This window comes from Parasteatoda tepidariorum, chromosome 9 (assembly GCF_982258835.1).
Source record: "Parasteatoda tepidariorum strain Cologne lab strain chromosome 9, Ptep-v5.0, whole genome shotgun sequence".
NCBI lineage: Eukaryota > Metazoa > Arthropoda > Arachnida > Araneae > Theridiidae > Parasteatoda > Parasteatoda tepidariorum.
The window spans coordinates 28,423,696-28,438,395 of NC_141763.1; the positions used below are offsets into that span (position 1 = coordinate 28,423,696).

General features: G+C 28.6%; 1 protein-coding gene across 2 annotated transcripts in view; it reads left to right on the top strand.

The window, feature by feature from the left end:
- The first annotated feature begins 397 nt into the window (after positions 1 to 397).
- LOC107447582 (uncharacterized) overlaps positions 398 to 14,700 on the top strand; it is a 28,062-nt gene continuing 13,759 nt past the window's right edge. The window contains exon 1 of one of the 2 annotated variants that reach the window (XM_043054309.3): positions 398 to 570. The gene's annotated coding sequence lies outside the window, so the exon portion shown is untranslated. Of the gene's footprint in view, positions 571 to 2,118; positions 2,779 to 14,700 lie in introns of those variants that run through there. The other variant, XM_043054308.3, reaches the window with a different exon arrangement.

Sequence of the window (14,700 nt, forward strand, 5' to 3'; positions counted from 1 at the left end):
GAAAAAATAGCCAAAAAACCCAATTTTTGTAACTGGGCGGGGCTACCCATCTTGAAAGGAGCTAAAAAACATGTTTTTTAAAATTTCTATTTTTTTAAGTTAAACTATTCTTTTTTTGGTTTATTCTTTTTGCATTATTTAACTAGATGGTAAAACAATAGAAAAATACAAAAATATTGATTATTACTCAATATTATACAGAAATATAAGCAAAACTCCTTAGGTGGGCGGGGCTACCCGACTCTCCCCTAATTGTTGTACTAAAAAGCAAAATTAAAGAGAAAAGTAAAGAATCGTCAAGCAATTTTTGCCGCCAATTTATCAAGATGATTCGAAACGATATAATTGTATGCTTATATAAAAAAAAAACTTTGAGTTCCTTGTTTATCTTTTGACTGAATTTGCAGACGTTTCTATGTCAACAACCGTCTCATTTTAACTTCACTTCCACAATACCAGTCGTTATCACAACGTAATACGCCACATTTCAATGCAGTTAGCAAAGTGACGTTAGCAACAAACTGTTTATTCAAGTAGATTATTTGGACCTGACCGAGTAAAGACATAACGGTAATTCCTTGTAATACTATATATTTTACCATGTTTTACACGTGTTTACTATAAATTTCTACAATATTTTCGCTCTTTACACAATTAAATTAATGTTATTAAATTTTTTAAGTTTGTCTGATATTTTGTGAAGCTAATTACACTGACTTTTTTTAAAAAATGTCTGTGTTACCGTGTGTATGGATTAATTATTTTATATATATATATATACTATATATATATGCGTACCTGCTAAATTTTACGCATTTGGTGTAAAATTTTAATTCTATATTTAAAGTGGTTGTAAAGTATATGCATACCTGACAACTCTTCCGGATTTTCCGGAAGATTTTATTTTCATATTTAAAGAGGTAGTAATTATATACTATTTTCTCTTTTATAAACTTAATTTTTAAATGATTTTGATCGCCACAATTCTTACAAAAATTAAGCACATATATTAATATGCGTTTCTATCACGGTTGTCAACTTAAGTTTTCTCAAACACAACGTATTTGTTTGCTTAAAATTGAAGTTTTAATTCCATTTTAATACCACTGGAAAAAATGATAATGGAAGGGATTAAAAGTTGGCAGGTATGTGTATGCTTTTTATATATTCCTTGCATTAATAAACTTAATTTATAATCTTTTTGACCACCACTACTTTTAAAAAAATTAAGAATATGCATATTAATATGTTAAAAGGTTGGGATATAGTTATATATATACCAAAAATTTTAGTGTATATGTTAAATTTTACTAAACAAATTTTCTTCTGACTGAATATTAGCTGATTTTGTTTGCAAATGTAATTGGTTTTCGAAAACAATTATTTAAGCTGAGGAAAAAAAACCTTATTTAAATATGTTGCGAAACCAATTAGGAAGATGGCGTACAATAGTTTCGATAATAGTGTAGTTACTGGAAGATATTTCTAGTAATCGGTAATTAAACAATGCAATCAAATCTCCGATAAGGAAATACAATCTGTGCAAAGCACTAAAACCAATTTTATTGATTGACGAAGTGTTTCTATTCTACTCCTAGGAAATCAAACAGGTTTTATGTTCCACCTTATTTTATAATGATTTGCATGATTAAGATATCGTTGTAATTTTTTTTCTAATCCTAAATATTAATTTGAGATCCTTAAACTTAGCACTTGCCTTCATCTGATAAGGGTTCTAAAAATGTATTAATTGCTTGAAGTGTAGTAATTAATTGCAAGAAATTATTTTTAATTACAATCATAAATAACTGTAGATGTTAATCATTAATATAATTTGCACTTATGCCGATTGTTGAACAAGAACTTTTGAAGTCAAAAAAATATTTTATAACTTTAAGCATTTGGATCAATACATGCGCTCATACTAAAGTTAATTGAAAATAACTTAAGTGACCAAAATTCACGTGGCGCCATAAACTCGCCAAACTCAGTCTTACGTGACTTAACGAAATTTTCAAAGCGATGAAATTAAAATTTGAAGAAAAAAATATAATGCTCAAAAAAGTGAATAGTAACTTCTCCCATACACCGCTTAGGATTTAAGTAATCATCAGTGTCTGCATATAATTACGTTTTATTTCGTTTTCAATTAGCACAAATATGCTTTTAAAAGTTAAACACGTCAGACGAAAGTTTAATTTGTGCTACCTTTTACCATATAAATTATAGAATTATTTTAAAAAAAGTTATAGTTTTGTAGTTTTACAGTAATCTTATAACTTGGTGACGTATTTTGGTAGATAAGGAGATCATACGTAGTTGAAAACGAAACCAGGATATGACGTTACAGTAGGATTTGATGGGACCTGTAACACAGCGCATCTTATGCTGGCATGCCCTTGAAAAATCACCTCGAGATAAAGAATTTTTACTTTTGTTTCGTTGTAGAAGAAAAACGTCTGCGTGAAACAGTATATCATCTTCTTTAAACACGAACAGATGACGATTTTTAGATATTTTTATTATTTCTTATCACTTGTTAATAGGTTGTTCAATAAGTTGAAAAACTGATATACGATCGAGCTGGGAGCTTGGCATCGATTTGGCGTGCACTTAAGTATAAACCATAGAGTTGAGATAGTGCTCTATGGTGCAAACAGGCTCTCTCCATTGGGACAATGGTTTTTTCTTAGTTTGCAACAGAGTAAAGTAGCTTGTTGAGTAAAACTTAATCGTGTAACTTGACGTCATTTCTAGCAACATTAAGTATTAAACTTAGTAAGTATACCACTAATTTTTTCTCCCATCCAAATTTGAAATAGATTTTCTAGTCTAAACCTCAATTTATTATGAGCTGCTCTTAACTTTATTTATAAAGTTATACAGAAAACTTTCTAAACAAAACAATTCTGAAATTTAAAGTGGTATATTTTATTATAATAAAATTAGCCTTCATTATTCCTAAGTAGATTAAATAATGCTCTTTTTTGATTTCCATTTACTCTTTTAAACTATTGGAGTAATTGTTTACGGCTCTAAATAATGTTTAGATTTTTTTTTTTTTTTTTTTTTTAAATGTCCTGAATTTTATTCATGATCTGATGGCATGGCAAGCCCATTTTATTCTTTGTAGTTAGATGAAATTAATGATATCTGGTTTCTTATGTTAGCAGTAGAGCTTTAAATTGGATCTTACCTAAATGTACCATATTTGAAGTATAAATCTAGATAATTCTCTTACGTGGCTCCCAAATTTTGGCTGCATTTCTTTTCCGCCGGTGGCAATGTTTGTTTTGTTTACGTTACTATTTCTCTTACACGGCGAATCGACCAATGATTGCCGCTAAAAATGTCACATGCCAAATCTAGCTGAGGTGGCTCAACATATAGCCCTTTTAAAAACGGAAACTGAAATAACCAGAGAGCATCAGCTGCGGCAATCTCATACTATTAAGCTAGGCAGAAGTGAGTAGTCTTTGTCGATAGATCTCTATTTTAGTATTTTGTCGAAAGCGCTTTTTTTCACGAATTTATATATTACGAATTTATTTGACGATTTTTGATTTATGTTATGAATTATACTATAGCACATTTCTAATAGGTTTAACGAATTACATGTCATTTATTTGAATTCAAATTTATTTTAATGACTTAGTATTTACTAAAAAGATGTAATTTTTAAAAAAAAAAGTTTTTATATGGATTTGAATGATTGTTTTGAATTCTTAGAATTTTGTGCATTTGCAATGTACTTAAGGTAGAAGCGAGCGAAGCAAACCATATAAAATTTCGTAGCAATTTTTGGGGGTTGGCGAGAGTTAGCGAGCAGGGAGCGAAGCCCACTAGTTTAATGAAATAAAATTAAAATCAAAACATTAAATATTTTATAAGAAAAAGTAAAGCATTAATGCTAAAGCCTGTTGTGGTTCATTGAAGTTATGGCCTCACAATTTCAACCATAAGCATATCTGAATATTTACCGCCAAGTTCAAAATATTGCCTTTCTTGTGATAATTGTCCTTTAATAAAAACATCTTTTGATATGGTCAATATTAGGAATAAAGCTACTGATGCTTTATATTTAAAAAAAGTTATTTAAAAGTAATTTTTTCTAAAATATGTTCAGATCATATTTTTGAACTCCATATTAAGTAACATATTTTTTAAAACTACTGTATTCGTATATCTAATTTTTTAAACATATTTTTATGTTATTTTTTTAATTGCGAGCTTTAATCTGATAACTTTAGTTAAAAATTATAGTACTGAAAAAAATGTACTATTTTTAAATTTTTTTTTAAATTCCTATATTTTTAGGTTTTTAGAAAAGTTCTTTTTAATATATTAATCAAAAATTCTCATCAAGTTAGTAATAATATTTTTAACTTTTGCTGGACCATTCTGTTATGCTAATCATCATCAGCATTGGCACGACAGCCCTTTGTGGGCCTGGGCCTTCCTCAGAAGCTTTTCCCATTCTGCCCTTCTCCCAGCAATTGTTTTCCAGTTCTTTACTTTTAGGACTGTTTTTTACTGCTAATACTCAATTTAAAAGAAGACTGAGCTTTAAAAAAGAAAAATACATGAATTGTGTGATATTTTATCTATACTTAGTACAGCGGTTCCCGATTTTTATCGGCTGGAGGCCCATATGATTGAGTTTTTTTTTTCTTTGGCAAAGCCCCGGCATTCTTAAAATAAAAGCAAGAAAGAAAAAAAAAGACTTATAAACGTTTGGCGGAGTGATTTAATGACAAACAAAATGCAAATTCTTTCAAATTTAATAAGACTAAATATGCATGTAAACATTCACAGAGTTGAGTTTGCGTTTTACTTTTTTAAGGTTTTACTTTTTGTAGAACATGTTTTTCATTTGTTTTTACTACTCGTTGCTCTGTAAGGGAAGGTGTTCTGTCTTCCTACCATATGCGATTTCGGATAAATAAAAACGAAGTAAATTGGAGACATCACAACATTTAATATATACAGTTACTTACAAGTTAATATAAAATAATATCCATGAATAGTTTTATATCACAATCTATGGAACATCAAGATTGTAATTATGCCAAAGCCCACTTTATCTATAATTGGAAACACATTCTGAACAATTAAGGAAGCAAGTAGAACTGCTGCATAACTAATTAAAAATTTACTTTACTGATAACAATCCATAAATTGTAAATTTTACCTGCGAAGTATGAAATACCTAACTATGGAATATGCATGCTATAGAATCCCTAAGCATTGGTATTTAATGCTGGACGCTTTTAGGCAAAGTGAGAATTATGAGAATTATTGTAGCAGCTTGTGAGAAGTTTCCTGATCAAGGATAGAGATTTGACTTGGACAATTGAATGTATGTTAGCGAATTTGCAATTTTAGTTCAATTCCAGGAAAGAAAAAATTGAAAAACAAACATTTTTGGAGAGTTTCTAAAATCAAGAGTTTTGTGACCTCAGGTAAACACAAAAGATTCCTAAAAATATCTTTCTCAAAATTTTATAAAATGAATCGAAATGAAAATTTTGTAATATGTAAAATTATATTTCTTATTTCAATGTAGAGTTTTGTGACCGCAGGTAAACACAAAAAGATTCCTAAAAATATCTTTCTCAAAATTTTATGAAATGAATCAAAATGAAAATTTTGTAATAAGAAAAATTATATTTCTTATTTAAATGTAGAGTTTTGTGACCGCAGGTAAACACAAAAAGATTCCTAAAAATATCTTTCTCAAAATTTTATAAAATGAATCGAAATGAAAATTTTGTAATATGTAAAATTATATTTCTTATTTCAATGTAGAGTTTTGTGACCGCAGGTAAACACAAAAAGATTCCTAAAAATATCTTTCTCAAAATTTTATGAAATGAATCAAAATGAAAATTTTGTAATAAGAAAAATTATATTTCTTATTTAAATGTAGAGTTTTGTGACCGCAGGTAAACACAAAAAGATTCCTAAAAATATCTTTCTCAAAATTTTATAAAATGAATCGAAATGAAAATTTTGTAATATGTAAAATTATATTTCTTATTTCAATGTAGAGTTTTGTGACCGCAGGTAAACACAAAAAGATTCCTAAAAATATCTTTCTCAAAATTTTATGAAATGAATCAAAATGAAAATTTTGTAATAAGAAAAATTATATTTCTTATTTAAATGTAGAGTTTTGTGACCGCAGGTAAACACAAAAAGATTCCTAAAAATATCTTTCTCAAAATTTTATAAAATGAATCGAAATGAAAATTTTGTAATATGTAAAATTATATTTCTTATTTCAATGTAGAGTTTTGTGACCGCAGGTAAACACAAAAAGATTCCTAAAAATATCTTTCTCAAAATTTTATGAAATGAATCAAAATGAAAATTTTGTAATAAGAAAAATTATATTTCTTATTTAAATGTAGAGTTTTGTGACCGCAGGTAAACACAAAAAGATTCCTAAAAATATCTTTCTCAAAATTTTATAAAATGAATCGAAATGAAAATTTTGTAATATGTAAAATTATATTTCTTATTTCAATGTAGAGTTTTGTGACCGCAGGTAAACACAAAAAGATTCCTAAAAATATCTTTCTCAAAATTTTATGAAATGAATCAAAATGAAAATTTTGTAATAAGAAAAATTATATTTCTTATTTAAATGTAGAGTTTTGTGACCGCAGGTAAACACAAAAAGATTCCTAAAAATATCTTTCTCAAAATTTTATAAAATGAATCGAAATGAAAATTTTGTAATAAGAAAAATTATATTTCTTATTTAAATGTAGAGTTTTGTGACCGCAGGTAAACATAAAAAGATTCCTAAAAATATTTTTGTCAAACTTTTATGAAATAATTCAAAATGTAAAATTTTTAATATGTAAAAATATATCTTTTATTTAAATTTAATCCTTAAAATAAGTTAATTGTAGCTACTTTTTTGTTTGTGATTTGCTTTTTTTTTGTTGAAAGAGGAGAGGGGAGTTCAAAATTGCCGAAACATGCTAATATTTGAACAGCCCCATTATGTTGCAGATTCAAGATATAACATGATTTTTGTTTGTTTTAGAATTAAGACATCTGATAACTGCTTACGATTTTCATTTAAAATATTTCAAATATTCAAAATATTTGCTCTAGCGTATGCATTTATCTTTTGCCAGTATTTTTTTTTTAATAATTAAAAACAAATAACGTTTGCAACTATTTTCGAATGAAAAAAAATATGTATTTATCACCTCAATGGTTAATATGAATACAGTTTCGATCACAGTTATTATGGGAATACATATATATTCTGGCTCATATGAGCTTTAATTTATTGAAATAGTTCTACAATGATATTGCTTAGTTTCAACATAAAAGAAAACTTCTAACTGCTTATTTGAAATGAAAAAATTCCTGTAATTTTTTAAAAATGAATTTTAATTCTTTTATATTTTATTTTAAGGTCTTAAAATAAAAGAAATGGGTTTTTCAGTATTCGAACTGTATTTCAAAGAAGTTAAATCACTGTTAAGTTGGCAGGTTTTTTCTTATGTGGATCCATGATGAATAGTATTGGTATTTAAAGTTACATATCACTACAGCAATTTGAAGAAGTTGTACCAATGAACTTATACGCTTCGCGTAAAGAAGGGAAACTTCCTATACCAGGGGTGGCGAACCTTTATACACCAACGTGCCATTTTTTCTAAAAAATTGTTTGATGAGGTCATAGACGAGCCGTCAAATAATTTTGACTTCGTGATTATTGGGAAAATAATAATACTAAATACTATCAACTCAAAACTCTTTATTTACATTGAAAAAAAAAACATTTTGCAATGTCTCAGTTATACGCGTAATTCAACTTAAAGTAACATCAGTGTGACTTCTGTTGTTGCAGATTAGATGACAAATAACGTATATTAAGTTGTAAGATGTTAGTTTAAGCAGTACTGTTAATTTTTTTGCTATTTATTTATTGTTAGCTTGTTTTTTTATGGTTATTAATTGCTTTTTTTTAGCATTAATTCATTAATTGATAATTTTTTATTAATAATTGTTTATTATTTTGTGTGCTTTTTGTGAATTTTAATTTAATTGTTACATATGCTTCATAGTGTAATACCATTTGTGTAATAACAAATGTGATCGGTGGCGTGCCCGAAATATTGTGTCGGGTGACATAAATGGCACGCGTGCCATTGGTGCGCCATCCCTGTGCTGAATCGTAACGATCTTTCCCCTCAACTTGGGCGCTGAATATGTAATGCAGGAAAGCTACCGTCAAGAGCGATTGAAGAAGGGGGCAGATCATTTGACTTTCACCCACTCATATTTTCTCCATTAATTATAATCGGAATCGATTTTGCTTTTTAATTTTCTTCAGTTCACGAATTTAGCAGGATTATAATTTATTTTAAAGTAGTAAATATTTATTTAAAAAAGTAATTTTTATTAAAAAAACAAACATTCATTAAAACTTTAAAAAATTGAATAAAATCCATTCCCTCTTGAATAAAAAAACTTCTTCGATTTGTTATTTTTTCTATGTGTGTATATAAATAAAAACTGCGCTTTATATAAAAAAATATTTAATTATATATATATTTAGAGTTTTAAAAAAATAAACAAGACACTTGTTGCAGAATTTGTTTTATCTTTATTAAACTCTTATCTTAAAAAATTCTTTTTCGCTATACATTTTAATAATATATTTTTCAATAAAATAGAAATCACACAAATAAAATTACATACATTTTATACCATAAATAAATTTTACTAAAGAATTGTAAACTCAAAGAATGAATAACAATCTAATTTCCACGTACTATTTTTGCAAAAAATTAAAGATTGCAATTTTTCTTAATATTATAGTAGTCTAATGTTTCAAAATTCCTGATCACAGTGCAATAAAACAATTTGCGATGAAAATCCGCCAGATAATAGAGCATCTTATTCTAAATAAAAAACTTGAGCATTTGAAAAATGTGTTGAAGAGAAAAAAATTCTACATTTTTCATGATTTACTTTATAAAAGCATAACTTTTCTGTTCAACAAAATTTTTGATACTAAAATCTGTTTAAAAATCTTCTGTTTAATTCTTCAACTTTTTTCACTAGAAATTAATAATAAATAAACAGAAAAAGAACTTAATTTTACTTAAGAATTTCAAACTCAAGGAACGAAAATCAATATATTTTCCATGTACTATATTTTTCAAAAAAAAAAAAAAATCTCTCACTTTTTTAAGCAAATGTAATTTATACAAAAGCAATAAATAAAATAAATACTGCAATTTCATTTTCAATATCATAGATAATGATCTAGTATTTCAAAATTCCTGATCACACAGTAATAGAACAATTTGGGATGAATGTCCACCCAATAATAGAGCATCTTATTTTAAATAACTCTTTTGTACAACAAATTTCTGACACTAAAATTTACGGTTGTAATAAGCAAATGCAATTTAAAAAACAAATAAATACTACAATTTCATTTTCAATATCATAGATAATGATCTAGTATTTCAAAATTCCTGATCACACAGTAAACAATTTGGGATGAATGTCCACCCAATAATAGAGCACATTATTTTAAATAACTTTTTTATACAACTAATTTATGACACTAAAATTTACGGATGTAATAAGCAAATGCAATTTAAAAAATAAATAAATACTACAATTTCATTTTTAATATCATGGATAATGATCTAGTATTTCAAAATTCCTGATCACACAGTAATAAAAATTTGAAAAAAAATGTGTTATCGAGAAAAATTTCGACATTTCGCTTGATTTACTTTTTATACTGCATAATTTTATTGTACAATAATTTTTTTCACAAAAATTTTCTTATAAATCAACTGTTTAATTTTTTGAATTTTTTTTTTCAAAAATTCATTCTTCCTAAAACATTACTAGACATTTAAAACACACTAAATCCTCAAAGCGGCAAAAATTAAAAGCTAACAAAAAGTTATGGAAACTAAAGAGAAAAAAATAACCTTAGTTTATCATTAAAAAGAATGTCATAATTTATTTTACATACAATTTTTTTGTACAACTAGCTTTTGTTGATGCATAGGCTTAAAAAGTTTTTTTTTTTAAATATTGTATTCCTTGAGGTTTCTTTTTCTTTAAAAATTTGCACTGCACTATATTCTAGATCAGTGGTTCCCAACCAGGGGGCGATAGAGCTTCTCAAGGGGGCGATAATCCTTAGGGGGGCGACGAGTACTCAAAAGATAAAAATTGCTAATAATATTAATAATGAAAGCTATTTGAGATTGAAATTGAAAATATATATGAAACCTATGGTTCTGGTGTAGACAAAGAATTATGATAGTTAAAAATTAAAAAAAAAATTCAAGTGCAGGATCGTTTTCGTCATATCTTTTGGTATCGCAGGCGGAAGTCTGATAAGTCGCTCTGTTCCTCTGAGCAATAATACTGTTTCCAGGCGTATTGATGAGATGGCCGCCGACGTTGAATCAAAACTCATCAAATTTCTGAAAGAAAGCAAATTTGCGTTGCAGATTGATGAATCAACTGTGATAGATAACAAAGCTGTTTTAGCTTACGTGAGATTCATAAATGAGAGTAAGGAGATTAACGAGGAAATGTTGTTTACAAGAACTTTGAACACAGATACAAAAGGATCGTCGATTTTTAAATTGGTCAAAGATTATTTTGAGGTAAAAGAAATTCCCCTCACAAATGTAAGTGCTTGTGCAACAGATGGTGCTCCAACCACGTCTGGTTGTCATACTGGATTTCTGGGTCACTTTAAAAAAAAGTACCGGAAGTTATCTCACCATTCATTATGTCATTCATCGTCAACTTTTGGCTGCGAAAAATTGGTTACTTCTGGCATCAATAAAATAAAGGCTAATTCTCCTAATAACCATTTGTTCCGAGAACTTTGCCATGAAAATGATGAAGATTTCGAATTTCTACTCCTACATACAGCTGTGAGATGGCTTTCAAAAGGAAACTGAGCCGTTTCCTCGAATTGCTGGATTCGGTTACTGAGTTTCTCGACACCACTGATCCTGGTTTAAGTGAGAGTTTGAAGCAACGCTAGTTGGAAACTGCGTACCTCACTCATAGTCTTGAAAAAATGAAGGAAATCAACGTAAAACTTCAAGGAAATAAAATAAATATTATCAAGGCTTATCTTCATTCATCGCCAAGTTTGATATCTACAAGTCAAACATTGGTCGCAAAGAGCTAATGCAATTTCCAACTCTTAAAAAGTGTTCAATGGCAGATATCGAGATTCTCGAAAATAAAATCTTAATTTTTACTGATCACCTTGATCAGTTATGGAATCAAGATTTAAAGATTTAATGAAATTAGAAATTCCGGATTGGATTTTCGATCCTTTCTCTTTTGAAGTTGTGGATAAGCTCACTTCCTCTTTGTAGACTGATATTTAAGACTTGAAGTATGACTGTGAGGCTAAAGTCGTCTTTAAAAAATACGGTTACAAGTTAGATTGGGTAAAGCTTATGGACACTTATCCACAATTGTGGAAACAAACTGAGCCGCTTTTTATCTCGTTCCCGTCAACATATTTAGTAGAGACAGGATTTAGTTCTGTTTGGTTTTTTGAGCAAAAAGAGAAAGGGGTGATATGTGTCAACCAATCCCAAGAGGGGGGCGATGTTCTAGATCATACAAATTCTATACAACTTCATAAGTGATGCAAATAATAATGGAACAAAAATTTAGATTAGCATAAAAATTTTTTTTTTCATATGGTTTACTTCATATGCAGCCTACCTTTTTTATACAACTAAATTTGTTCTAAAAAAATTGCATGAAAAAATTTGCTTCAAAGAATATTTTTCTGTGAAAATTCTTTTCACAAAACAATACTGTAGTCAAAATCATACAAAATATATTAACGAAACCTAGTAGCGAAAATTAAAAAAAAACTATATGTAGATAATTAAAATGCGTAAATTAATATATTCTTTTAACAAATTAACTATGTATATCAATTTAATCTATTAAAAACTTATTTTCTTATATAAATAAAAAAAAAGTTACTTTATTTCACTGAAAAAAATTTCTCTCAGTTACTAATAAATGAAATAAAATAAAAATCGATGCTTTAAAAAATGAATTGAAAATAAGAAAATTTTACTCTAATTTTTTCAACTTTTTCTTGCTTTTTTGAATATTTTTAATGTCTTTAGTCAAAAATTTAACCTTGTTATAGATCATTAATTTAGTGTATAAATGTGCAATGTAATTAAACGTTTCATCATGGGCAGCACAAGTAATAGTTTTCGGATCACCTAAACTCAATCGAGCAATAATTCTGCTTTTTAAGCCTTTTTCGTGAGTAGTTTCACTAAATATTTTGGAAAATATATTTCCGAAATCGCATATTATCATTGTTAAATTTTTGGTGGGATAAACTAACCCTTCATTCACATTTTGATATTCTTTGAAGGTAATAAAAATATTATGCACATCTGATTTTGAGTCTTGCACCAGCATTTTTTTGCATTCAGCATAATTAAATTTTTCCTAAGCTTTTTTAGCCAGATAGCCAGCAACATATGCTGCACTATTTGCGTCAAACGGGGAAATTTCATTCTCATTGTCCTCGGTTTGGGCAAAACTTCTGTCGTAACTTTCATCAATTACTAAACTTGCATTTAATTCATCTGGTAAGACTTGCACCGGGAAAAGGTTTTTATCGCCATCTGACTCACAATTCGCTTTGTCGCAAACACTGAAAATTTCTTCTGCCAGCAGAAAGCGCACTCGACACAGGAAATCCATCGGATTCGGGTCGTCACTAGATCCTCTCTTTCGACGTACCTATAAAAAATATTCAAAAGCACATATTTAAACAGCAATAAATGTATTTTATTTCTAAAGTATAATAAATTTTTACATTTATATTAAACAAAATGTTATCTTTCTTTTTTAAACTGCAATCCATTAAAAAAGCCCGTTTTTAAAGAAATAAGTTTAAAGTAGCGAATGATTTTTTTTTAATAAAAAAAATTCTAGGCAAGTAAATGATAAATGTAAATATAACAGATATTAGAAAAACTTCCGTTCGTTTTGAAGAAAATTATAAGGCGACGTTGAAACCTTTCTGTAAATATTATTCTTAAAAATAAAAGGGTTAAAAAATGCTAAATTAACATATAAAAATTATTACAATCCAAACTTTTTATGCAATACAAATGCAAAGTCAAAAAAAAAAATTACATAACTTTTTTTCTAGATTTATAAACATTTAATAATTTATAAAAAAAAGATTAGTAAACTTACCTGAGAAAAGAAATTTTCAAGGCAATCTTGGTTAAATCTATTCATTAGGACAAAATCAACTTCCTTTAAGAGCTCCAGAATTATGTCAATGAATGCTGACAAAGTTATTTTCCAACTATTAAGACTAGGAAATTTAATGGCTTTGCCATTAGTCTCAAAGTAAATAGGTTTGATAAACTGGAGAGTATCCTTCCATGCTTGAAGGTGAGGAGAATCCCTCCATTCTTGAAGGTGAGGAGAATCCTTCCATACTTGAAGATGAGGAGAATCCCTCCATTCTTGAAGGTGAGGAGAATCCTTCTATTCTTAAAGGTGAGGAGAATCTTTCCTTGCTGCTGAAAGCAAAGGTTTAGTTTTGTGCCTAAGCACTTTGGAGTTTATACTATCAAACATATTATCTACCTTTGAGCAAAAATCTGCAGTAAAGTTTTGCAGAAGAAGGTAGATAATCAAATGCTGTAAGATAGCACAACCCTGCAGCTACAGACCTAGATAATGCATGCGCTGCAAGCTTCAATCTCATTCGGCTCAGACCAGAGAGGTACACATGCTGTCTAGTCAGTTTCTTAACAACTCGCTGGATTCTCTCTGAATCAAATTTCCACAAAGAAACTACGTGCAACCACGAAGCTGTTTTAAATTGATCAAATTTCGCATCAATTTAAAAAAATTATTCCTCAAACATTTTAATAAATGAAAATGAGGAGGATAAAATAGGACGTAGATTTTCTTGTCATTGAATAGAAAGAAAGGTTTGTTTTCAGTGACTTTAAGTAGTTCAATCGCAATATTGGTGTTATTTGACCCTTGGTCACACACAGTTGCTACTGGCAAAAAACCACAGTTAAATAACTTTTCAACTGCCACATGCAAAAGTTCTTTCAGAATTGCAGAAGGTGTTGTGTTGGCAGAGAAAAATACTCCAACAACCTGTTTCCTCAACCCTCTCACCATAAAAGTGAGAGCGTGTGTTGCTATTTTCTGAGAATTTATGTCTCCATAATTCTCACAGCCAATTATTGTATCAGATTGTTCATGATAAAATAACGCAGAATCTATCTTCCTTTCATCCAAAGAAATAGTGCAAAGTCTATTGGGTTTATTTATTTTTTGTCCAACCAGCATTTTAGGGCATTGAAAACAGGTTCAATGAAACCAGGTTGTAGGCTTATTCCATTTAAATTATTTTTAAGAGTTCTTTTCGAAGGTAGATAAAAATGTCGGCTTAATGCAGAATACGCCTTCGGACTCGCCAAGTACAACTGCAACGCCAGATTCTTATCTTGTATGTTGTACCGGCGGCCATGAGCAGACGCACTCGAAAACTTTATTTGGGATGAAATGAAGTTATAAAGTACAGGTGTCACCAAGTTCTTCAATTCCTTCAACATACTTATATTATTTCTCCCAATTTGTAAT